Here is a 25,440-nt window from a genome sequence, read left to right as displayed (position 1 = left end):
GTGCATCCAAAGTTGCTTGCTGCTCAGGAGATAGAACTCTCAGTCCGATAGGAGGAAGTTTCCTATAGTCAGCCAAGACATTGCTCTTTTCCGTAACACCACGATACATGGTTTCAGGAATCGTTCCATAATGAGGAAACTTGAGCAGATTAGAGAGAATTATCTTCTTTGTATGGAATGTGGCAATAGAAGCAAGTAGAGCATCCTACATGATCGGAATCTCTAAAGAATTAATTGCCTTCCTTGTAATCAGGGTCCAAAAACGCCCACATGAAACTTCAAAATGCCGCGTCGATGTATTGAGACTCTGCACCACCTGAGACCAGATTATAGAGCCATAATCAAGATTAATCCCGTTGTAGAGGCCGTAAAGAATAGCGAGAAAACCCATGCTAGTAGTATCGGAACCACCACTTCATTCTGCTAAACCCTTAATCAGTAGAGTGAGCAAGCCATTCCACTGAGATGGTAAACAAGATTTCTTCACTTTGGTAATAGTTGTTAGCACATCGGCATACCCCATCTTGTACATCATTGAAAATAGCTGAGATGTGGTGATAAATTCTGGCAAGATGATAGAAGAATCTACTACAAGATTCAAAATCGAACAGAACTTCACCTTTGAAACCGAAGCCTTCTTGTCGTTGATGGTAAAATAGATACGATCTTTGTTTTTGTCATAAGTCGCTGTGGAATAAACCTGTGATAACATCGACATTGGGACTGCTTCAACCTGGGTTAGGGCTAAAACCAGGGGGAATATTTTAAACATTCCACAACATGCAGCATATATGAGTCATACAAGAACGGATTAAGTTCGATGATCATATTTTGGTTAGGTTTAATGGTGAGCAAGGATGATGATGTCGTTTGTTCATGTACTGAAGAGGAAGTCGCCATTGATGAATGAAGAAGAGGATGAACAATGTTTACTTGTTGTTTAAGTCTGAGAGAATTGAGTGCTGGTAAAAGACAAATAAAACGTTCAACCCTTTATATACCATTGCCTGGAGAGAGAGAAAACCGTGATGATAAAGATGAGATCACTAAAACGTCGCCTGAAAAAGCGCGATATGACAGTGTGGTTACTCGCAGGTATACGTCAGCACGCATGGCTTTAGAAACAGTTCAAATTCACGCGCCTAAATCTTATCCTCAATCGGCGTTTGAAATTCCACAATAGCCCCTTGTTTGGTTGCAATAGATAACCCAAAACTCAAACCAAACAGTAACCAGAATGTTGGAAAATAAATATTTCCGTGCATAAGTGTGACAAAAATAAAGAAACAAATCAAACATGTATGGGATGTGAGTGATGTCTTATTATTAGACAGAAAGTAGAGGATTCCGGGAAAGAATCACTTCCTTCAAAGTCAAGAGAGACTTGAAGTGCTTGTGTGGTTTCCCGAGAAATACGATCAACTGTTTGTTAATAAACATTGAAAGGTTTCTTGTAATCATAGGCTTAGGGTAGCTTATCTTCAACCGAACTTCGAGTTTTAACATAAAACCGAGCGTTGGAAGAAGTACCTGTGAGAACGATGTGGTCTGTAGAACAGGTAGGTGGGATATATTGTTTTAGTGACTATAGAGAAAACAGAAATCTCAAAAAAAAAAAAAAACTGGATCTCTTTGGAAGAAATGCCTTGGTAGTAGACAATTTCATAAAAGATCATACAAAAATAAAAAGAGAGATTTCCTTAGGGAACCAGTAAGTTCTTGAATATATAAGTCACCGTCAATTCATTTTTGGTGTTGGATATTGGGTTTCACTCAGCACATGGTAAACGTATCTAAGATCACAAACACAGATGTTGTGTAACCATAAACCTCAGTGGTAAAGACCGAGAGTCTCAAGGGTTACTTTGGTGAACCAAAAGTAGATGGAGAATATAAGGAGGTGGCTACAAAACCAAATGTACCTTCTGCTAGATAATCCTGACAGAGAAGAGAAACTCTTAACTCATATGAGAAGAGTAAGGTAGCTCTAGACCGAGTAGTATAAATTAGCCTGATTTGGAAGAAACGATAGGTGTAGATCGAATCATTAAGGCCTGCTCAAGATCGTAGAGGCTTAAGACAACATGCAGCAGCATGCTTCTAGGGACCCTTAACTTGTTCATTTTGAAATTGAATCATACATTCCTTAGATCCACAGTCGGTTATACGGGTATTCATATCACCTATGAAAAGTAAAGAAACACACCAAACAAACCAAACAGACAAACATACGAGACAAATAAAACTTAGTGAAAGTTTTGAATTTCTCTGAAAAAAATAATAAAAACAGAAACATAAAATATTTTTGGATTTTTGAAATTTTCTGAAAAAGAATAAAAACAGAAAGATAAAGTATTTTTGGATTTTTTTTTTTGAAATTTTTTGAAAAAGAATAAAAACAGAAAGATAAAATATTTTTGAAATTTTGAAATTTTCTGAAAAAGAATAAAAACAGAAAGATAAAATAATTAAGTTCAAATCAAAAGAAAGATATGCACAGAATATACAACCGAAACCTTATCTTGAAATGAGTGAAGCGAAATAGACCGAGCGTTCGGTTCATTTCGGTTCCAGAAAATTACGGAGCCGAGATAGACCGAGTTGTCTGTCCATTTCGGTTCCCTAAAAGTCTAGAGCCGAAATAGACCGAGCGGTCTGTCCATTTCGGTTGTCTAATTTTTAATGAGAGATTTGAGGATTCGGTACCGACTCTCCTTCCATCATGCCCAAGCCTTGTAAGATTTTGTTAAAGGTTGCTTCTGGTAAGGCTTTAGTAAAGATGTCAGCCAGTTGATCAGCAGATCGAACAAAGTGTACTTCCACGTTCCCATCTTCTACATGATCCTTGATTAAATGATACCTAAGTGCAATGTGCTTGGTTTTTGAGTGTTGCACTGGATTATGACAAATCCTAATTGCACTTTCAGAGTCGCAATAGAGAGGAATCTTCTTCATACTTAGCCCATAATCTCTTAGTTGACTTTGAATCCAAACCACTTGAGAGGTGCAAAATGTTGCAGCAATGTATTCAGCTTCGGCTGTGGATAACGAAACACATGTTTGTTTCTTGGACTGCCAACTAACAAGTTTCCCGTCAAGAAATTGGCATCCACCTATAGTACTCTTTCTGTCCCGTCCACATCCTCCTAGATCAGCATCAGACAAGGCTTGGATGAAGAATCCAGATCTTGCAGGATACCAGAGACCGAGAGATGAAGTTTTCTTCAGATATCGAAAAATGTTCTTCACAGCAAGCATGTGAGGTTCTCTTGGATTGGCTTGAAATCTGGCACAATAACAAACAGAAAACATAATATCTAGTCTACTATCCGTTAGATACATAAGGGACCCTATCATTTGACGATAAAGTGTTATATCCACAGCAGGTTTCTCCATAGATGGGGTTAGCTTAGTGCCAAATTCCATAGGAACCTTCACTTTTGAATCACCCTTCATTCCAAATTTTGTCAGTAAGTTCATGGTGTATGCCTCCTGGTTTATAAAGATACCTTTTGGTCCCTGTCTAATATTCAAACCAAGGAAAAAGTTAATTGGACCCATTGTGCTCATTTCAAATTTAGTCTCCATCAACTTCCTGATTTCAGCTGTTAAGCTAGGATTCGTGGAGCCGAAGATGATATCATCAACATACATCTGAACAATCATCAAATGTTCGCCTTCCTTCTTACGAAAGAAGGTTGGGTCAACCGAACCTTGTTTAAATTTTGACATTTTCAAGAAGCGAGTTAGCGTTTCATACCAGGGTCTCAGTGCTTGTTTTAGCCCATAGATAGCTTTATCCAGCACATAGCAATGATCAGGGTATTTTTCATTCACAAAACCAGGCGGTTGGTCAACATAAACGGTTTCTTCTAATTCTCCATTCAAGAAAGCGCATTTAACATCTATTTGGAAAACTTCGAAGTTCTTGTGAGCAGCATATGCAAGGAAGATTCTGATAGATTCTAACCTTGCTACTGGAGCAAAGGTTTCTTCATAATCTATCCCTTCTTCTTGACAATAACCTTTTACCACCAATCGAGCCTTGTTACGAATGACATTCCCCTCTTTGTCCAGCTTATTTCTAAACACCCATTTCAGGCCGACAACAGAAGCATCTTTCGGTGTAGGAATCAACCTCCAAACTCTGTTGTATTCGAACTCATGGAGCTCATCATGCATTGCTTGAACCCAATCTGAATGATCAAGTGCAGCATTTACAGTTTTCGACTCAATTTTGGAAATAAACGAATTAAACATACAAAATTCCACTTTAGAGAATAATGCAGTTTGTTTCGCCTTCAGTTGAGATCGAGTAAGAACACTTTCTAAGGTTTCACCAATAATTTGCTCTTTGGGATGGTCCTTTGTCCATTTCACTAATGGAGGATAGCTTGGATCATATTCTAGATTCAATTCAGCTTCTACTTCTATTTCAACATCTGACAGATCACCCTCACCTTCGTCAGTAGAACTATCACTTTCTTTCTCCTTCTCCCCCTCGACTCGCGAAGTGAAATCTCTGTCAGCATCAGAGTCTGCAGTTCTTGTGGAAGTTGGTTTCTCCCCCTCGATTTGACTATCACTTGTTTGTTTTGGATCAGTGTTTTCCCTATCATCTGAACCTTTAGATGTTGGGGATGAACTTGGATTCTCCCCCTCTACAGAAACTTCGGTTGTCTTTGAAGTTGTAGAGCTCTCCCCCTGGAACGTTGAATCTTTGTTTGGAGAGCCTGTTGATGACTTAGTACTTGGTGGTTCACTTTCCATCTCTTTAGTAGCTTCGTCTATGACCTTCTTGAGATTATCGAGTTTGTTATCTGCTGTCGTTGCCTCTGAATGAATTGCTTTTTCGGGTTCATCAAATAGTCGAATGTATTCCTTAAACAGGTTGGATATTGGAACCGAGACCTGTCCAGATTCTGGGAATATGTCTCCTAAGGCACTTTTAGTCCTTTGAACCTTCTGCATATAATTGTCATCAAAGGTGACATAACAAGTCTCTTCAATTTTTTTGGAACGCTTATTCAACACCATGTATGATTTTGATGACAGAGAGTAACCCAGAAATATGCCCTCATCGGCTTTAACATCAAACTTATTTCGGTTCTCTTTAGAATTAAAAATAAAGCACCTAGAACCGAAGATATGAAAAAATTTGACATTCGGTTTCCTATTGTTTAAGATCTCATAAGGAGTTATGGAGAATCTATTGTTGAGCAAGGACCGATTCTGAGTATAGCATGCAGCGGCAATTGCATCAGCCCAGAAGTATAAAGGTAGGGAAGCGAAACTTAGCATGGTTCTGGCTGCTTCACATAATGAGCAGTTTGGTCTTTCAACCATCCCATTCTGCTGTGGTGTATAAGGGGCCGAAAAATTGTGAGTTATCCCCTTATCAGCCAGAAAGTTCTCAAAATCCTTGTTCTTGAATTCCAGACCATTGTCACTTCTGATGTTTCTGACCGTCTTCTTTAGTTGTACTTCCACTTGCTTGATGAATGCCTTCAGCTTGGGAGTAGCATCTGATTTCTGCTTAAGAAAGAAAACCCAAGTGAAGCGTGAAAAATCATCTACAATGACAAGAATGTACTTACTTCCACCGATACTCTCAATAGCAGAAGATCCACACAAATCAATGTGTAACAGTTCAAGTGCTTCCACTATCTTAGTACTGATGCGTGTAGGGTGGCTTCTTCTACTCTGTTTACCCATCTCACATGCTGCACATAAATGTTCCTTTTCAAACTTGAGAAGAGGAAGGCCTCGAACGTGATCACCAATCACTAATTTGTTGATGTCTTTGAAATTTAGGTGTGATAGACATCGACGCCATAACCAACTTTCATCGGTGTTTGCCTTTGACAACAGACAGATAGCTGGTGTCCCTCAAATTGGGTTAAGATTCAGAGGGTACATCTCTCCTTTTCATCCAGATTTCAGCAATACCTTCTTGGATTGTTTTTCCATTATCTCAGACCCCTCATCATCGAATGATACCTTCAAACCTGTGCCTACAACTAATTGCGACACGCTGATGAGATTGTGTTGCAATCCCTCTACATAAGCCACCTTTCTGATCGAGAAGTCTCCATTAGATATCATGTCGTATCCTTTGATTGTTCCATAGGAATTGTTTCCAAACTTCACAAATCCACCATCTTTCAGGGACCGAAACTCTCTTAGCTCCTCCTTCCTCCCTGTCATGTGACGCGAGCAACCACTGTCTATATACCATTCGTCGTCAAACTGCTCGTCACTGATTACCTGCAAATTCAAGCAGATTGAGGAACCCAAAGTTTCTTGGGTCCTGGTGAGTTTTTCACAGATAAAGGAATTACTATAGAAACATCAACTAAATAAGTTTGTTTAATAAGAGTGGTTTGATCTTTTCTTCTAATGGTATACACCTTGATTTTTGTTTTATCTTCTTTAAATTTTGGTGTATCAGTTGGGGTTGTTTTTGATGGTTTAGGATTTTTCGTTTGATTCCTAGGTTTAGTGGAGGATTTCTTATTTTCCTTCTCAGAGTCTGATACCAGCTTTCCTTTTCCTTTGATGTCCTTTAAATAATTTGTTTCAACTTGGGACTTGGAGGATCCATAACTAGGATTGGGACCGATTTTGGGTTTAGGACTGAATATGGGTCGAGGACCAAATCTAGGTTGAGGACCGAATCTGGGTTTAGGACCAAAACTAGGTCTAGGACCAAAACTGGGTCGAGGACCGAAAGTGGGTTCAGGACCGAGACATGACTTTCAGTTCTAGGATTTGGAATAGTAGGAATTTGGACTGAAATTTTCCTTCAACTTTTCTTTTCCCTTGTCCATGGATCCTTTCCTGGGAGGCTCATAGTTGGGATTTTGAGAATTCCAATGCCTTTTCCTTTCATTCAGATTCGTGGCATATCTCTGATTTCTCAAGCATTTCTGTTCAGCTAGCTCCTTCTGCGATTTGTGAACATTGAAGCTGGCCTTTGGTTTCTCCTTCTGAGTTGCAGTTGTCTTACCTTCCATTTTAGATTCTGTACTCTTCTTAGTTTGAACTTTCGGTTCTTCCCTCTTGATTGGAACATCAGGTTCAACCATTGGTTCCTCAGGAACATCTTTGGTTCCACTTGTGCTTGGAATGTCGAAACTGGAGGGTTTGTTGATGGGTTCTTGTATGTATCTACCTTTGACTCTCCATGTGGTTTTCTCAGATAGTCCCACAGTCTCGTCTGTGTTGTCAATAGGAGCAGACCAGAAATAGTATTCGCATCCTTCAGCGTTATCTTCGTCAACTATGTTTCTTAATTCTGCCATTTGCCTTTGAGTGACCCTAGTCACAGCATAAACCTGATTTGGCACGATCTGAACTTTTTGATAGACCAAGGCCTTTTCCTTGAGTTTTGGTTTCTGTTCTTTTCACAGACGAGCAAACTCAACGGAGTTTTCTGATATAAGAGGTTTTTCATTCTGGGTTTCATTTTTCATAAACTTAGAGCAATCAACTTCATCCTCTACTGAGATTTCACTCATCTCGCTTTCCGCATCAAATTCAGATGAATTATCTAAGTTTATTTTATTATCTTTAACAGTTTTGGCATTTGACAGATCGAATGTTTGTATAGTTTCAGTTTTAATCTTTTGCCTATCATTTTCATCTAAGATATTTTTTAACATACTTTTATGTTCCTTAGAATCGATGAAAGTTTCTATCTTATCCAAACCTAGCCTATACAAACTTGATGTCTCTTCAGAGGACACTTCTGATTCACATTCTGCTATAACTTCATCTCCCTTAAATTCAAGAAAGGGCAAAATCATTTTATGAATTTTCTTTCCAATTTCACAGCTTAAATGTAATTGAGCAATATTAGTGTAAAGACGCTTAGCAATTAAACAGAAAACATTTCTTTGTTTTAATAACTTTAAATTGTCTCTTTGCAAATAAATACTTTCATCCCTAGCTCTAACTAACTCTGCTTCCTTCAGCTCAATCCACATTCTCCTTTCCCCACTTTTTGAAGACACCCTGCCGAGTTGGTCAGTTAGGTTAGAACTCGCTAAGCGGGTTTGCATGAGGCTACTAGTTAGGTTAGAAAATTTAAAGTTTAATTCATTTAATTCTTCTTGATAATCAGTTTTTGAAATTTTAAGAGACTCAAGAATAGAATGTACCTTTTTGATCAATTGATCACAGTCGTTGATCTTCTCACTCACTGGCTTGGCCGCAAAACACTTGTTTTCTGTTAGGTTCGGTTCTGTATCTGCACTTTCGGTTGATGGACCAGCAGTGACGATAAAGCACTTTCCACCCGAACCTTCATTCTTTTCCACATACGCCTTTCCATGAGTAGGCCTTCTAACCTCTTCGTCTTCAGAGTCGGTTGACCAGACTTCTACGCCACCGAACTCATCTTCCCCAGCATTCTCCTGCACGATTAAGGCATTCATCGAGCTGTTGGACGCCTTTTTCTTCTTGACTTCTTCTAATTTTCGCATATAATACGCCTCATCATCTTCACCCTCTCTTTTCTCAGCCATCTTTCTCAACATGCAATCTTTGGCAAAATGGTTCTTGCCGTGACAACAGTTGCAGTCGTATCCAGAGTCTCCAGCAAGCTTGCTCTCCTTTTTCTCTTCATCCTTTTGAGAGGAGACTTTCGGTTCATCCGTCATCTTCTCAGAACTATAACTTCCCTGCCAGTTTCGGTTCTTGCTGACGGGAAATTTTCTCCTTGCAAATTTCTTTGGATTTGTGACCATCAAGGCATACTCCTCACTTGTAAGGTCGCACTCTGACATGTCTGACTCTTCTTCTTCTTCTGCAATAATTTTTCCTTTAGAAACAAGAGCCAATGATCCCACACCAGAGACCACTTTCGCTTCCTTGGTTACAACACTTTCATGAGACTTTAGTATACCTACTAGTTTCGCCAGCGAGTACGATTTGAACTGTTCATGCGCCTTCACAGTGGAAACCACAGCCATCCATTCTGGTCTCAGCCCGTTCATGAACGTTACTTTCTGCTTGATCAGCTTTCTCTCTGTCCCATGCTTGATCATCTTACTTAGGAGATGATTGAACCGATCAAAGGTCTGTACAAGCTTCTCTTCAGGTTTCTGTTCGAAAACTCCAAATTCTGACAGTAACAGAGTTTAAATGGAGTGTTCCAGATCTTCATCAGTTGAGTAAAGTTCCTTCAACCTATCCCAGATCTCTTTAGCAGTTGTGCATGAACATACTAGCCGAAAGGTGTCAGATTGCAGGGCGAATCTTATCATTCGCATGGCTTTAACGTTACACAAGAGCTTGTCCTTCTCATCTTGTGGCATCTTCTCAACATCCGTCACCAACTTGTTGTAATCCGTTTGCGACTTAGTAGTCGTGTTTGTTCCCGAATGTACAAACGGTCCAAGAGTGATAGCTTCCCAGATGAGATAGCCATTGTCTTCAGATCCAACCACGTAATCTTCAAAGTGATGAGCCCATACTTCGTAGTCTTGAGTATAGAGTATGGGTACTCTGGTTGTTGATCTGATGCGCTGTTTGAGATTTTAATGGGGTTTGTATGCGAATCATCGTGAGACATGGTAAGCTGCTAGAATCAAACCTGTAAACTTGAGATTAGGGTTTTATAAAAAAAACAGAGTTGTCGTCGATATAAAGATGACGACTTCTATTTATATGATAAAAGTGGAAACCCTAAAGTATTATGAATACAGAAGGAATGTGTATTGATCACACAGTCTCCTGCTCTGATACCAATTGTTAGAACAAAGTTCTTTTAGGATCGTATGATTCTAAGCAGGATATTAAATAAGAACGTAATAAAGAACTCAAGTATGGCACTGAATATGTCGTATGATTAATGTGATAACACCTCAGAAGAGCTCGATAAAGAACTTCAATCTGTAGAGGTGTTTAGGGTTACAAGAATCAACGTGATTAACAACTCTCTTAATATACGCATACATGCATGCATATATATATATATATATATATATATATATATATATATATATACTATAACCCTAACAGCTAATCTAGATAACAACGGAACTAATCTAGATAGACACGGATGCACAGGCCCAATCCGGATACAAAATATATGGCCCAAGACGCAACACAAATGGACTCAACACTTATAATATATTAATGAATCATAAATATCCTCTTCTAAAAAGTCCATCCTTACAAATTGTTCTGGTGTCATGAAACCCAAATGGACCATGCTACTCCCAAGTCAAGTACATACCAATTATATTTATGGGCTTAGACACTAAATCCAATAGTCTCCCACTTGGATAAGTCTAATAACTATAACTGCAAGTACGAATTAAAACACTAACTATCAATCGTAGCTCTGAAAAACCTCTGTTGAACTATGACGCGCCATTTTAGATAAGTGATTATATAATCCTTTGTTCTCGAGATATCAGCCATACAAATACATGGAACAACGTCAGACTTATTGTCAAACAGTTTGTTTATTGATTTCCGATTTGTTTGACATAGAACTTAATCGAACACATCAATTTAGTTTTGACCGGTCCCGGCACATAAGTCACAACAAAATCATCGAGGGGCCCAAGATATCGCTTTTAATCCTCCAAGGACTAAAAGGTACAAATAAAGTTCGATTCATATGCTTGTACTAACTACTCGTTAAATTGTACACAACAACATGTTTTATAACATCAAGTTACTGATGCAGTTTCGTACTATCAATGTATAACCAACTCATAGTCAACAACTATATCTCTTGGTTTGAAGACTTATATGATATTATCGTCTCACAATCACTCGAGATAAATTCCATGAAGTGATACAAGTGAACGTGGGTTTAATCCAATACTCAGACCTTATGAGCACTCATGAATGTTGTAGCAATCCAGACAATCTACAAGCCAAATTCATGACAATCTTGCCTCAATACCTACTTCCAAATTATGATCGACTATGGATAATTTGAATAATATATTTATTCTGGAAGTCAAAACATGCAAAGTGAAATAATAGTAAATAATTGACACAAGATAGTAACATTACTATATAAATAAAAAACACATTTTATTTAATCATCAAATTTCAATTACATTTCAACTATTACAAGTTTCAAAACTATCTAATCATTAAAACTAATATCGTCCTTCTACCCGATGTGCCTCGCATGCTGTAAGTGCTTATCCCTACTCAGTCCCTTCGTGAGGGGATCTGCTGGGTTTCTCTTATGATGATACCTTCTTTGCTACGAGGAGTCCTTCTTCTAACTGATGTTTTATGGAGTGATATTTTTTGTTGATGTGTCAGGATCTGCCATGATCCCTTGGTTCCTTGCCTAAAGCAACTGCACTTTCGCTGTCACAGAAAATCTCCATTTGATCCTTTATAGCTGGTACAACTCCAAGGTCTCCAATGAAGTTCTTCAACCATATTGCCTCCTTAGCCACCTCGCTTGTTGCTATGTACTACAATTCACAAGTTGAATCAGCTACTATCTTCTGCTTGGAACTTTTCCAAGTTATTGCTCCTCCATTCAGCGTAAATACCCAGCCCGTATGAGAGCGGAAATTATCTCTTTCGGTCGGAAAGTTGGCGTCACTATACCCCACCACTCTCAAGTCATAACTCCCACCGAAAGTAAGGACCCAGTCCTTAGTCCTCTGCAGGTACTTGAGAATGTTCTTTACCGCAGTCCAGTGACCCTTGTCAGGATTCCCTTGATATCTGCTGACCATGCTCAAAGCAAAGGCCACATCAGGGCGAGTACAAGTCATAGCATACATGATCGAGCCAACAGCAGAAGCATATGGTACTCGACTCATCTCAGCTATCTCAACCTCTGTACTCGGACTCTGAGTTTTACTCAGCTTGGCATTACTCTGGATCGGTAAGTCACCTTTCTTGGAATCCATCATGCTGAATCTTTTCAACACCTTTTCCAAGTAGGTGCTTTGACTAAGTCCAATTAGTCTCTTACTCCTCTCTCTCAATATCCTTATCCCAAGAATATAGACAGCTTCTCTGAGGTCCTTCATAATGAAATAGTTCCCAAGCCAGGACTTAACCTCCTGCAAGGTTGGGATGTCATTTCCTATGAGAAGTATGTCATCCACATACAACACCATAAAGCTAACTGTAGTCCCACTTGCTTTGACATATACACAGGACTCATCCTCGCTTCTCGAAAATCCAAACTCTTTGACTTTCTCATCAAAACAAAGATTTCATCTGCGAGATGCTTGTTTCAATCCATAAATGGATTTCTCAAGCCTACACACTCTATTAGGGTACTTTGCATCGACAAAACCCTCTAGTTGACTCATGTAAACATCCTCAGCCAACTTTCCATTAAGGAATGCGGTTTTGACATCCATTTGCCATATTTCATAATAATGAAATGCATCTATGGCTAGCATAACCCTAATAGACTTAATTTTCGCTACAGGTGAGAAGGTCTCATCATAGTCAACTCCCGGAGTTTGAGTAAAGCCCTTCGCAACCATTCGCGCCTTGTATGTGTGTACTTTCCCATCCATGTCGGTCTTCTTCTTGAAGATCCATTTGCACCCGACAGTCTTACGACCCAGTACATTGTCAACCAAGTTCCAAACTTGATTGCGATACATGGACTGAATCTCGTTGTCCATAGCGTTTTTCCATTTAGCAGACGTGGGGCCTGCCATGGCTTCCTTGTAGTTGTTAGGTTTATCCAAATTTATCAGTGTGTTATCACTGATAAATGTATCACCCTCAGATGTTATATGGAAACCATACAACACAGGTGGAACACTAACTCTACCAGAACGCCTCAGAGGTACAGATTCGTCAATCGACTCAACAGGAGTTTCCTCCTCAGGTTGATCGCTAGCGTTTGAGGTTCCTTCACTGCTTGACTCTTGAAGATCTTCAAGGTCAATTTGCCTCCCACTGTTTCCTTGGCCTATGAGTTCTCTCTCGGAAAAGACTCCTCTCCTCGCAACGAATACAACATTGTCACTCGATCTATAGAAGATATAACCAAAGGACTTATCTGGGTAGCCGATGAAAATACACCGCTCACTACAAGGTTCGAGCTTGCCGTGAGTCTCGCGTCTCACAAAAGCCTCGCAACCCCAAACCTTGATGTGTGCTAACGAGGGAGCCTTCCCTGTCCACATCTCGTGAGGTGTTTTGGCAGCCTTTTTAGTTAGTACTAGATTAAGGATATGGGCGGCAGTGTCTAAGGCATACCCCCAGAATGGGATAGATAACGAAGCTCGACTCATCATGGAATGAACCATGTCCAACAAGGTTTGATTGCGCCTCTCAGCCACACCATTAAGTTGTGGTGTCCTAGGTAGCGTCAATTGTGAAACAATTCCACATTCCTTAAGATAGTCAAGGAACTCACTACTAAGATACTCATCACCTCGATCGGATTGGAGCATCTTTATCTTCCTGCCCAACTAATTCTCCACTTCTTGTTTAAACTCTTTGAATTTCTCAAAGGTTTCTGACTTATGTTTGATCAAGTAGACATAGCCATATATATATATATATATATATATATTGTAATCATCTGTAAAAGTCACATAGAAGCGGTTACCATCCCTTGTGGCGGTTCTAAAGGGTCCACACACATCGGTGTGTATGAGGTCCAACAAACCTTCACCCCTTTCACAAGTACCAATGAAGGGTGACTTGGTCATCTTTACAAGTAAGCAAGGTTAGCAAGTGTAATCTGACCTTAAGTCAAATGACTCCAAAACTCTAGCCTTTTGGATTTGGCCTATGCACTTCTTGCTGACATGTCCAAGGCGACAATGCCATAAGCATGCCTTATCCAATTCATTGGAAGAATCAATGTGCAACACATTATTTCCTAAGTTGTCTACAACCATCACAGTTTCATATAGATCATTACAAGGTAATGCTTTAAAATAAAAAAAAACACCATTATAAAAAAGCATTAATAGCACCAATTTCATTATGAATGAAAAACTAAAACCTTGTTTGTACAAACCATGAAAAGAAATAATATTTCTCGCCCTTTCAGACGAGTAGCAACAATTATTCAAATCTAACTCTAACCCACTACTAAGCAATAAAGAGTAAGCTCTAATCTTAGTGACAGGTGAAACCTTCCTATTCCCCATGATCATGTTTATCTTCCCGTGCTCCACATCCTTACTTCTTTTCAGGCCCTGCACATCAGAACAAATGTGAAATCCACAGCCTGTATCAAGGACCCAAGAACAAGAATGTGATGAGTTATTAGATAGATTAGTATAAATACCTGCATGGGTGGCCTTAACATTTCCATCTTTAACATCCTGCAAGTATTTGGGGCAGCGTTGCTTCTAGTGCCCTTTTACATGACAATAGAAACACTATGCTTCCTTAGGAATGGTAGAGGGAGCAACAGAACCAGCCTTGGTCCCACTTGAAGAGGATCCATCAAGAGACTTTCCCTTGCGTCTCTTAGAGGGAGCCTTCCTCTTCTTCCCCTTCCCTTTTCCAATTTCCAGAACAGGGGTGGTGGTAGGAGTAGTAACAACCGATTTACCTTTGAGACTACTTTCAGCAGTCCTCAAAAGCCCTTGAAGTTTACTAAGTGTGACCTCCTCCTTCTTCATATGATAGGTCATGCGGAACTAATCATAACATGGAGGTAAGGATTGTAGAATGATATCTATAGCTAGCTCCTCATCGAAGTTCACATTCAATTTTAGCAAACGGTCCACAAACTTTTTGCATTTTCTGCGAGTGGGTCGTGATGGGTTCACCATCCTTCATCTTAGTTGTTATCATGGAAGATATGATTTCATACCTCTCTTGATGAGCACTCTGACGGTATCTTTCCATCAGGTCTTGGTGTATCTCAAAATGGTAGAAGTCCTCATAAGACTTTTGGATTTCAGCTGTCATGGTGGCCAACATGATACAAGACACCTTGGTGGCATCCTTCTCATGAGTCCTAAACTCAGCGATCTCCTCAGGAGTAGCAGAAGACTCGTCGATTTCCTTAATCTCCTTGTCTAGGACATATACCTTGTCCTCATAGCGAGTAACCATCCCGATGTTCCTAATCCAGTCATTGAAGTTGGAACGATAAAAGATGACTCTCCCGCACAAGTTCATGAGAGAAAAGGAGCTAGTAGGGTTAGAGCCAGAAGCAGTGTTGAAAGACATCTGAAAAGAAAGAAAGACAAAGTGTAGATTAGACAAAAGACCTTAATATAACACCCAAATAAAATATTAAGGCTATGACCCAACACAATATTTTACAATTTGGAAGAAGGATGCTGTAATCCAACTTGCAAAATATTTGAAGGTAGGTAAATGACGATTTACCAATTTCCACCATGAAAAACGATATAGATTATTAAGTTTTAATTGGATTGAAATTCCTAGATTCCTTTGAGATTAATTGAAATTTCAATGGCATGTTTAAATCTCGATTATGCCCTTCAGGTTTGTGACTGGGATACCGAGGATCACAAATAAGGTGTAAATAACCATGCAAATTAACTTGGTACACTCAATGTCATTTATCACCTAATCAATGTGCAGGTTAACCACACACACTCCATCGATCTATGATAAACACCAAGCTACCCTTTGCCACCCTTACTAGTCCAAGTTAATGTGTCGGTTAACCACACACGCTCCATTAATGACTTGGCAAGGTGAAAAGTGAAATTTCATGGATTAGCATCAATTTCACGTTTTCCTAAAGTAACTAAGATTGGGAATTTAATAAAACATTTAGTTACTTTATAATTTTAATTAACTTTTAACGAGAATTAATGTCCTATCCTACCCGTTTGGCTAACGACGCTCCACCAGTCAAGGAAGCGGTAGGTGAGAGTGGACACCCATTTAACTACCATTTTATAGGAAGTAACATTTTACCCCCTTTATAGACCGGCTTCGTGAATGAGACCTACTAACGGTAACACTAAATTGTCTAATATATATATATATATATATATATATATATATATATATATATATAATTATTAACCCTATAATATTATAATAGTATAAGGGTTGAATTTTAAATTTTTAAAACTCTAGGGTTTGGAATTAAAGTATTTATAAGTGTGACTTTACAAATTCCAAAACTTGAGGACAAGTTTTGACACTATTCAAAACCTTTCATTTTCTTAACTTATGAGTTTAATGACTTTTAAAGAAAAGACTTTTGGTTTTCCATAACTTGAGGACAAGTTATGGATTCCATTAAAACCATTTAGATCATTAATTTAATCAACACAATAATCAAATAATTCATACATGATCTAGTTAAACTCATAAGCATAAGATAATTTATATCATCAATCTTCAAGAAATTAGCCTAATCATATAAACTAATATAAATCTTGAAATTATGACAATTATCTTTTAATTGGACAAGCATGATCATTACCTTATGAAAAAACAGATTTCACGGTTCAAAAAACAATTGGGGGTAATGATCCTAATCCAATTTCTGCCAAAAACTCGAAATTCTGCACACAGGAGCACCAACTCGGCGAGTGCATGAGCTGGACTCGTCGAGTTGGTCAGTTTCTGAGTGGACTCGGCGAGTTTACCTGTCATAATGCAGAAATTCGATCTTTCCAACTTTGAAAACCAATAAAACATCAAGTATAATAGAGAACAATCCTAGGCTCTGATACCACTGATAGGTTTTGAGCACTCTAACAACCTTAAGGTGCATATACAACCCTAAACGCTTTGGATATATGTTTTCTCTAATTATACATGCAATTTGATTTTCCAGAGCATTATCCTAACTAGCATGCAAAACATGGGTACTTGTATAACAAAACTAGTTAGTTGACTACCTTTTTTGTAGTTTGTTTCCTTGGACCTTTAAGAGCCTAACACCTCAAATGTGACGCCTCAAATGCTTCACATGTAACATCCTATTTATTAAATAAATAAATAGATAATATTGATGAACGTATAGTCGCCCTAAATCCATATTACTAAGTGGGGTGTTAATTTTGGGGAGCCAAATGTTATAAATCGGATTATTCGGGGGATAAAAAGTAATTTTGGGATTTTTTTTGAAAAGATTTTGGAGGATAAGGGGCTATTTGGTAAGTATTAGACTTAATTTGTAAAGGACTTCATGAGGCTGGGTTAAAAAGGTAAATTTCAGACTTAATTTGTAAGGGTTTTCTGAAGGAGGGGTTTAAAGGGTAAATATGTGATTTAATTTGAAATGATTTCTGGAGGGAGGGACCATTTTTGCCATTATGGCAATAAGTTTGTAGGAGCTGGGTATATACCCCTCGATCCCTCAACAATATCATAATCACACCCAATGTGATGGGGTTTAGATTCAATCTCAATGTTGATGGTATATACACGGTGAACATATTAAGGAAGAAAATTGTGACATCCCCATTTTTCATGGCCAGAAAAGACCGATTTTGTTTATGCTTTGTTTGAAAATCATAGTAACATTTTAAATAAAAGTGTTGCGGAATTTGTTCCCAGAAAAGATCATAAATACGTTATCAAAGCATTTCCGAAGAAATGTATGTTTATCCATTATAAAACATTTGGGATGTCATCGTCAATACAAAAACATAAGCAAAAATAAAACTTAGATTCATAATCACTAGTGATTTATATCTCCTTAATCTCTTAGTGTAATGTAACTTCATATCGACACCTGTGATTCAAATAAACTAAGTGGGTCAGGTTAGGAAACCTGATGAGTACATAGGGTTTTCAACCCACAATAAATAAGTTTATTAACTTTATCAAACCAATAACCCGATTACCCCTTCCCGTTATCCTCACTCTACGTCCCTAAAACATCTAACACAAGGGACATAGTCTAAGAACTTTCATCGGGGTGACAACACATGCTTCAGGGGTTCCTCAGCAATTCATGTCAAATAAGGCAACCATGTAGGGGATGGAGTACTGCTGGTGAGCACACAGTTCAAATAAACACCAACATATTGCGAGCCTGCTAGTGTTCCACTGGACTGTCTAGAATAGTTTGTGGTCGTCATCTATACTCTGCTAGATGACTGGATCATCAATAACATCGAGGCCTCTCATTATTTTATTTTATCACACAGCAACTAGTACATCTACCCATGTTTTACCCAACACATTTTGTAGATATAAAATACACATACAGTTTAAATCATTTATAACATGTATAACATCGTTCATCCAGCATAGATAGCAAGTATACATATAATATGCACACATAGCACGTAATTTATATAAAATACTGATGGGTTTTATACAAAAGAACATCCTATGTGCTCATGCAAACCTTAAGGCTTGGATCTAGGTTTCTCTATTGTACATGCAATTCATCCAAGACTTATAAACCCTATATCTAGCATACTAATTTTGAAATTGACATGCAAGAACAGATCTAGATGCTTACCTCATATGGAATGGCTTGAATCTCTTCAATCTTCTTTCCTTGGAGCTTAGAGTCACAAATGTCACTCCTCTAATGGTTTACAAACACCAAGAGCAATAGAATGACTAATGAGAAAGAGGGATGTCGTAACCCAAATTGCAGAACATTTGTAGGTAAGTGAATGATGATTCACTAATTTTCCACCATGAAAAACGAAAAAGAGATTAAGTTTTAAATGTATTGAAAACTCCTAGATCCTTTAAGATTCATTGAACTTTTCAATGGCATGTTTAAATCTCGATATGCCCCTCGTTTTGTGATTGGGATGCCGAGGATCACAAAACAGGGTGTGAATAACCATGCAAACTTACATGGTGTCCCTAATGTTACAGTCACCTATTCTATGTACCGGTTAACCACACACACTCCACCGAACTATGACAAACCCTGAGTCACCCTTCGCTACCTTTTCTTAGAACCCATTTAGTGTGTCGGTTAACCACACACGCTCCACTAACGTCTCAGCAAGGGTACATAGTGTAATTTTATGGAATTGCATCAAATTCATTTTTGCCTAAAGTAACTAAGATTGGGAATTTTGTAAAAACATTTAGTTACTTTATAATTCATTATACTTTTAATGGAAAGGGTTTGCCCTATTCTACCCGTTCGACTAAAGACCCTCCACTAGTCAAGAGTGCGGTGGGTAAGAGTGGATACCCAATGACGGTCATTTTACAGGCCGCTTCCTTAAACACCTCTTATAGACCAGCTTCGTGAATGAGGCCTACTAACGGTAAGATTGACATTTAAGTTATACATATATAATATTAGACTTTCAATTTTATATGTATAGTATAAGGGTATATTTAACACTTTTAAAATACTATGTAATCTAATTCAACAAATTACACTTTTAATTTAATTTAATGTAAACCATATGATTATGAATTTATTATCTCTCTTTTAATTATATACTTAATTAATCTAATAAAACCATAAGGGTGCAACTTGAACTTTTTCAAAAATTAGGGTTTTAGAATTTAACATTTTAAAATTAAACTTTTAATTAAAATTTAAATTCCAAAACTTGAGGGCAAGTCTTGAAACATTTCAAATAATTAGGGTTTAGAATTTAAATATTTCAAAATTAAACTTTTAATCAAAAAATTTTAATTCCAAAACTTGAGGGCTTTTTTTGAAACTTTTCAAAACTATCTAGATCAAATCACAAATAATTAAAATTAATCAAATAATTGGTAATTATCTAAATTTGACCTAATTCAATTTCTTACTAGATAATTCAAAACAAAATTACAAATAATTAATATTTATCTTATAAAACAAGTAATTATCTTAATTTTGACAATTATCTTCTATTTTGGTAAGGATAATCACCAAATATTGATAAAATTTGGATTTTATTGATGAAAAACATTTTTGGTAATTACCCCTCAGCAAAAATAGCAAAAATCCCGATTTTCCCTCTGTCTGACTCCGGGACTCGTCGAGTCACTGTCTGGACTCGCCGAGTTGGGCTAACTCGCCGAGTCCAGCAAGTGACTCGTCGAGTTCAGTCGGGCAGTGGACAGAAATTGATTTTTCAAGCAATGGATGAACATGTAAACATCAAATACAACAGAAACCAATCCTGGCTCTGATACCACTGATGGGTTTTATACAAAAGAACATCCTATGTGCTCATGCAACCCCTAAGGCTTGGATCTAGGTTTCTCTACTATACGTGCAATTCATCCAAGACTTATAAACCCTAGATCTAGCATACTAATTTTAAAATTGACATGCAAGAACAGATCTAGATGATTACATCTTGTGGAATGGCTTGAATCTCTTCAATCTTATTTCCTTGGAGCTTAGAGTCACAAATGTCACTCATCTATTGGTTTATAAACACCAAGAGCAAGAGAATGACTAATGAGAACGAGGAGGATCACCAAAAACGTCCAAGGGTTCTTCCAAAAGAGTTCACCACGTTTTTGGGGCCATAGGGGTCTTTATATAGTGAGGCAATTAGGGTTATCAAACAAGGAAACCCTAATTTGACTGCTTAGGCTCCAAGCAGCCCATGGACTCCCTTTAGAACACCCCTTGGACGAATTCCTTATGGGCTTCCCATAGAATGCGTCCAACCTCTGTTCCAAGGTGATCCATAGCCCAATTTCAATTATCTTATAATTACAATTTCAGTCCCCTAAGTTTAATTAATGTCTTATAGTCACAAAATTGATTCTTAATTAATATTTGACTAATATTAATTAAACAATATGATTTCTCCTTTAACATATTGTTCATATAATATATTACTAAATCATAATTAATCATCTTTCTCCATAAATCATCCTATTAAGTTGCTTTGGTGAAAGCAACCCAAAATGACCATGCACAACTGGGTCAAGTACATACCAAATATAGTTACGGGCTTGGATACTAATCCAACAAATACTTCAAATCTATGTGTAAGATGAAAGTAACTATGCACTCACTTGTTAAGGTGTTGATTCTAAACTTGGACAGCACTTCGTTACTCTTTAAATAATTTTCTTCAACAAAACTACTATCATTACCACTAGGGTTTAGTGTAATATTCACTGAGACTAATTAATAGTCTAGCTATTCTTACTATTATATAACCGTTAAACAATACTCTTCACCCACATGTACAGACAGGGGTCAAACATAAAACACCGGAGGGCATGACCATTTTGGTATATAGCACTTCTGAAATCCAACAACTATATGCAACCCTTTAAACCAGATTCCCCGTACCACGAGTGGTTAAAAGATATTATAACGACTCTTTTATAACTCATAATAATAGCCCAAATAATTATTTTAAGGTCCTAGTAACATTACTATAATTAAATAAAAGCTATATTAAAAATAGTGTAGGCGTAGCTCACTTACAACGGGGTTTTATTGAAAACCGGGTTTCGCTTGGAGCAGCGTTTCTGAACCGAAAGACCCTTTTTCTCGGGATTACGAGAGTCTCGGGGCTTCCTTCGAGTGCTAGGGCAGTTGGAATGGGTTAGAGAGAGAGAAAGCAGTGAGAGAGAGAATGGATTTTGTGTGCATTGGTCGGCTGCCCTCACAGCCCTTTTATAGCCGCCCTCTCCTCTGAACGCTAGGCATACTCCTCAAAGTACGCTAGACGTAGTGGACAGGTGCTGACCCTTGGATGGAGTAATGTGGACACCTTTAGACCGCACAAGGAAGCTAGACCGCGCAGCGTAGGCTCTTCGTACGCGAGGCGTACTTCGGATACGTTGGGCATACCCCTCGCACCCAGCTTTGCAATTTGCACTCCCGTCTTCAAAAATTCATATCTTTCACGTACGAGCTCTGTTTTCGACGTTCATTATATCCACGCGTAGGCGGGACCGCACTCTACAACTTTTGTTTAGACTCTGCTAGCTAATTTTGACTTTATTTTAAAAGTTATATTTTTAACAGGCCGGGACAGGATTAGTCCGTTAAAAATCCATAACTTTTTCATCCGATGTCTATTTTCGTCTATCTTTTTATCGTTACGCTACTATTAACGAGATCTTCGATTCTCGATTAGGCTGTGTCGGCTATAAACCGCTCGATCTAATATTCGAACTTCGGTGCCGAAACTTCGAAAAATCATAACTTCCTCATACAAAGTCAGATTTAGGCATTCTTTTTATGGACGCTCTCGGTTTAACGTCTTCTATGACTTTTGTTTAGATTTCTTAGGCTAAAATCCATTCTATCATAAATTTACTATTTACGCTTCCCGGTGTCGTGCCGGTTCCATCGCGAAACTTCGACGGGTCATAACTTATTCGTTATAGGTTGGATTTCGGCGTTCTTTATATGTACGAAATTGACTAGCTCGGATCTGCGGGCGTTACAAGAATTGATTACATGTCAAGTTCACACAATGGCCCAATAGTTGAATGGTCAAAAATAATTCCTCTCAAAGTGTGTAGTTTCATGTGGCGTGTTGTCTTGAGGAGAGTGTCGGTTGCAACAAAGCTTGTTCAAAGGGGTATTAATGTGAAGTCTAATTTATGTACACTCTGCGGAGTTGAATCAGAGACGGTGGACCATCTATTTGTAACTTGTAAGGTTGTAGAAGATACACGCGAGTGCATTTTAAAATGGTGTGGCATAACTGGTGGGCGATTTTCCAACATGGAAGAATATCTTGACTTTGCTGCTTTTCGGGTAATTGCCCTAAGAAGAAGTTGATCCTCATTAGAGTCTTTTATTGCATGATTTGGCACATTTGGATGGCAAGGAACAACAAGGCATTCAACAAGGTGATTACGACTCCGACAAAGATCGCGGATGATATTATTTCCCAATTGTTTTTGTGGTTTAAATGCATAAGCTTTAATTCGTGTGGTAGTTGGATTGATCAGTGTATTTCACCTTTTAACTTTTGTTAAGCATGTTATTTGTAATCTCCTTATACCTTGCCCATCATCTAGTCACTTGCTAATCATGTGGCTTTTTAATATATCTGTGGTTTCCAAAAAAAAATTAAAACTTCCTTGCCCTCTTTCTTTAACCAAGACAACACTCAAACACAACCTCTACAATGATACAAATCAACACTCAAACACAACTTGTACATTGTACAATGATAAAAATCGTTTTTTTGTGGAGGTATGGATGATCAAGATACCCAATCACCTCCAGCTTTTTCTGTCTTCTTCTTCGTTTCCAGCCAAGAACACTTTTGTTTTTGTTCTCGTGTTTACCTGCAAACAAAAAGAACAACAAAATCCCCTTTATTCTTCCTTCGTCCTTTCCTGTAAAACATCAAACAAACGCCCCTTAGATGGTTGTTCCCAGCGAAATCAAGAAGGGGCAGCAGCCTCTTGGTTTTCTTCCTCTTTTTCCTGCCAATCGAACCAGCCAAACTCCTCCTCCCCTGCGTGTGTGCTACCAGATCAAAGAAAGAAACAACCTACGAGACTGCCAGAGCAGCCTCCTCACTTGCACTGCTGTTGCTGCTCGCATCGCTCCAAGCGGATTAGGTTCTCCCCTTCCCCTTCGCACCTCACTGTCGGAGGAGAAAGAGCGCAACCCCGCTGCTTCTTCCCATATCATTCTTCGGTCTCGTCGACCATCGGAGGCACTCGTTCCGCTTGCGAGGGATCTGCAATCACCGGAGGTTTCCCTCGGCCATCTTCGTGACCTGCGACGAGCAAGAAACCCGAAGCAGCGCCGCTGCCTTAGTGCTTCCTTCTTGCCGCCTTCGTTCATCTGCCTTCGTTAATATTCCCTTTCCTTTGACCGATCGAACAAAAGACGGGGCACAAAAAAAGCCCTAAAATCATTGGATTTTTATAAAATGGCCAAACTAACCCCCCTTCTTGAATATTTATTCAAAATAAGTCCCAATCCCCAAACATTGACTTCATTTATTCAAAACAACCCCTCCCTTGATTTGTTTTAACCAAATCAGTCCTACTTTGGTTAATTAAATTACCAAACAGCCACTATAGTTTAGTGAAGTTACAAATCAACCCCTATAGTGTAAATTCTAACAAAACGGTCCCGAAAGTATTTCAAAGTTCAAGAATCGTGGCTTTACGATTTCTCACGACAAGTTTCTCAAACTAAACTAGTTTCGTACAAATCAAACTCACACTTCAAGGGTGAGTGTTTACGACCCCTTTTTATATTTCTAATTATTTCGGGGAGGGGGGATATATTTGCCTATGATTATGCAAACAAATTATCATTTTATGCGAAAATACATCAAGTCTAGTTTATAAAAATGTTATTTGACAATGTAACATATTGTTACAAATAAACTAGTATAATTTTTTCATATACATATTATAGTTATTTTATCGTGATATAACTAGTCCACACAAAAAATGTTATATGATACAAAAATATATGATTTCGGTGACATTGTATGTCATAAAAAGCACGTCACAAAACTATCGTAGTGTTTCAAGGATTCAAACTATTTCTATGCATGTATATTTGTATGCTTAAATACATAAAGTTTATACATGTACATACTTTGAGACGTACGTCTTTATGAAAGCGAGTGCCTTACACTATACATACGTACCACATATACTCGTCTTTTACAAACTCTATCCAATTCATTTTTCCGTGTAACTTATTTACTTATAAGTTACGGTTGAGAGCTATTCACGTTACATTGTTAAGGGTTTTTTAGTGAGACTATATTCATTAGTTGGGTCTTAACACTTAGCATACCCACACTACTATAACCGTTAATCTTCGGAGCGAGATACATATGTATAGATCTATACAGGGGTGACATCCCCACATGCGGTTGCTAGCTACAACCTCGACCGATTAATTAAAGTGGGTGATAAGTGTCTGCTATTGTAACTACAACATCCAATGAAGTGTTGGGGGGGCTACATTCAGTCACATAGTTTTCTTATAGGACTAACTATGAACATTAACTAGAATCTCTCTCTCTCTCTCTCTCTCACACACACACACACACACTACAAACCATGGTCTTGGTTGCTTTCAAAACTATTTTAAGTATGGAATTACTTATGCAACAGTATAATTTAGTTTTCAAGTATATTCAAGGATTCTTTACAAACACAGTTTTAAGTATGGATTTACTTATACAAAGATACATTTTGGCTTTTAAAAATTCTTTACAAACACAGTTTTAACAATTTTTATACTTACACAGGAAGTACTTTTTAGACTTTTTAAAAGTATTATTGTTATTATCAAAAAACCTGTAACTCTCATCAACCTTGTTTTGACCCTCAAAACTACATGTATTCTCAGGAAATCATTAAACATGCATTCAAGACGGATTGGATTACAGACGACCTAGTTTACTAGTTGTTGTATTATCTACCTATCTGTTAAGGCAATTCGTGTACTATTATTATCAGTAAGAACCTTGTATTCAAACATTAAGATGGAATACGAATGTTATTTTATTTATTATTGTACGTGTGCTATATATATTCAGTTTACCTGTGATCCATGAACCTAGTCGCACAACCGAGTGTGTTCCGCCGCCTCGGTCCGGGGTGTGACATATTTGA

This window comes from Lactuca serriola, chromosome 7 (genome assembly GCF_051521515.1).
Source record: "Lactuca serriola cultivar US96UC23 chromosome 7, Lser_US96UC23_V15, whole genome shotgun sequence".
Classification (NCBI taxonomy): domain Eukaryota; kingdom Viridiplantae; phylum Streptophyta; class Magnoliopsida; order Asterales; family Asteraceae; genus Lactuca; species Lactuca serriola.
Note: the sequence above shows the minus strand (reverse complement) of the source record.